This window comes from Hylaeus volcanicus, chromosome 7, assembly GCF_026283585.1.
Source record: "Hylaeus volcanicus isolate JK05 chromosome 7, UHH_iyHylVolc1.0_haploid, whole genome shotgun sequence".
Lineage (NCBI taxonomy): Eukaryota > Metazoa > Arthropoda > Insecta > Hymenoptera > Colletidae > Hylaeus > Hylaeus volcanicus.
The window spans coordinates 11,075,204-11,077,531 of record NC_071982.1 but is presented as its reverse complement, the minus strand read 5'-3'; the positions used below and the strand labels follow the sequence as shown (position 1 = coordinate 11,077,531).

The window sequence follows — 2,328 nt, the reverse complement described above, 5'->3', positions numbered from 1 at the left end:
CTGGCAACGAGAAGCGTGTTTCGCGCGACGTCTCACACTATTTTCGTATTCTCATCGTGGACCTAAGAATATAGGGATGCAACACTCCTACGAGGGGAAGCTGACAGTAGCGATAAGTTTTTAAAAAATATATATTGAAATTCTCTACTTTTATTATTCGGGTTTTCGTGTTTAAAAAAGAAGTGAACGAAATATTTTGTTTTTAGTTTGAATTGTCTTTAGAAGAAAATTTTGGTTTCTTAGATCATATTCCCATTGCTAGTAATTTCTGCATCGCGATCTTTACACCCGATTATTTTATATTCTACATAATTATACAATTACCCGATGTCAAATTAATTTTAAAGTGATTTGATTTTGATTTTTAACTAAAAACCCACGCTTTTCTGGATTTAAACGTCATTTTCTCCCTAAAATACCACCGTACAACTTTTTTTCACAATACCGTTCAAAAGCTGAGACTTCGAGGAAGTTTTTCCCGAAGAGTCCCCACCAAATAACTATGTCTTTGAAACCGAAAAACGGATAGAGAAAAAGTCAAATTTTTAAAAATTTTCACAATGTAAAGTTTGACCTAATTTTTCACTTGTTAAATCTACGTAATAAATTTTGGTTTGCCATCAGGTAGATGGGAAATTTAACGCTCTTTCGAACGGTATACTTAGTTTTAAGTTTACACTGTAATTAGGTGAAGTTATGGCCGTTTAAACATTGTCAAGTCGAATACGCAGAAAAAAAATTAAAAGTGAAAATACTTGAGAATAAGGCGACACAAAGAAAATGTCTAAGAGTAATTTTTTGTTGGAAATTTGTTGTAGAATTGACACCCTGCGTATGTCCGAACTTATACGTAGATACCCTGTATATCTACTATATATCTCCCTTATTTCTACTAATTTCTATTATGATTGGCCTGCAGGCGTATGTATAAGTCGAATACAATGTACGCCTACCCTAGATTACCGAGGTCAACGCAACAGGCCCTTATTTCTACTATCAATAACCACTCTCGCCTAGAAAGGCAGTTTAGACTCCGTTCGTATATTCTTAGGTTCGTGATTGTCATCTGCGCAAAGCCCAGGCGCCTTGCGACGGTCCTCTTTGGGGAAATTCCCGCGTTCACCGAATCACGGTCGGTAACCAGTTCTCTTCTCGGATGCATATACGCGTGCTATGAGCCCAATTCTGCGCCAGAAACGATTGGTTCCCTCGTCGACATCCTGACGTATTGCCGATACTGCAGCTACCTTCCATTCCCGGCTTTTCTCGCCGTTCCACGATTTTGTTTGCAGTATAGATCTCCCCACCATCGACGCGAAAGAACGCAATCGCGAGACTCTACGCCTCGTCTCGCTTCCACCGCCATTCCTCCTCGTCTGTTGCCCCGATACGTGCTCCCTCTATTTCTCTACTTCCTTCTATTTTCACCGACGCTTTATTTCTCTTCACGTCCATCGATCAATCGTATCTACATCCGTAATTTTTACTTTCCCGACTCTGGCGTTAAGTACAAAGGGCGGCGGTGCAACCAGAAATTATAAATTCAACGGTTTATATTTTTTTTTCTGAAATTTGAGATGGAAGTAATTATCTTCGTGCGAGGGCACGTTCTGGTTTCTTCATTCCTCGAAAGTGTAGGTAGACAACGTTCTGTAGACATTGTATACATTTTTATTTGTGACAGGTAACAGACAAACGAAAGTTTGTTAAGACTTTCATCTGTCCACTTCCTGGCCATCTTTGGTTCCTTACATTTCTCAATATTCTGAGGCTTTTCTACTTATATTAAAGTGTGTATGTACTTTTTATTTATTTCTATTCAACGTGTTTCTTGTACTAGAATGCCAAGGTGTATATATAAGATGAAGATGTAAAACAATATGTTGGCAACAGTGCAAAGAGGCGAGAGTCAACTGAAATGCTGTCTCCAACCTAACTTCAAATGTACATGTGTACCAGTGGGCTCTGAGAATACCTCTAACAATTATGCACGGCTCAAATAATCTTGTGCATACTACCACACATGCATTGCGATTCATTTGAGGTGAATGTACCTTTCAGAGACATGAAATAAATTTCTGTATACGTAATCATGTTTGCTAATCTTAACATATGCAGTTTTCTTATTATACCCAAGGAATTATTCAATTATAATCATACATTTTCTTATTCGCATACACAAATTAATTTATATGTATGATAAAATAAATTTCTAAATTATAACCTAACATAAATGGAAACAAGTATCTGTCTTTTTGAACTACTGAAGATATTAGAGATTCATATAAAAAGAGGCCGCCATATTGAAAATGTACGAGTTGCTCCTAA

The 2,328-nt window shown here is 37.3% G+C and overlaps 1 long non-coding RNA gene across 1 annotated transcript; it reads left to right on the top strand.

Moving 5' to 3' along the window:
* The first annotated feature begins 1,406 nt into the window (after positions 1–1,406).
* Positions 1,407–2,090, top strand: LOC128879872 (uncharacterized). The gene is made up of 2 exons (XR_008457712.1): positions 1,407–1,634; positions 1,841–2,090. It is a non-coding gene; the product is annotated as an uncharacterized LOC128879872 (long non-coding RNA).
* Positions 2,091–2,328: the final 238 nt, after the last annotated feature.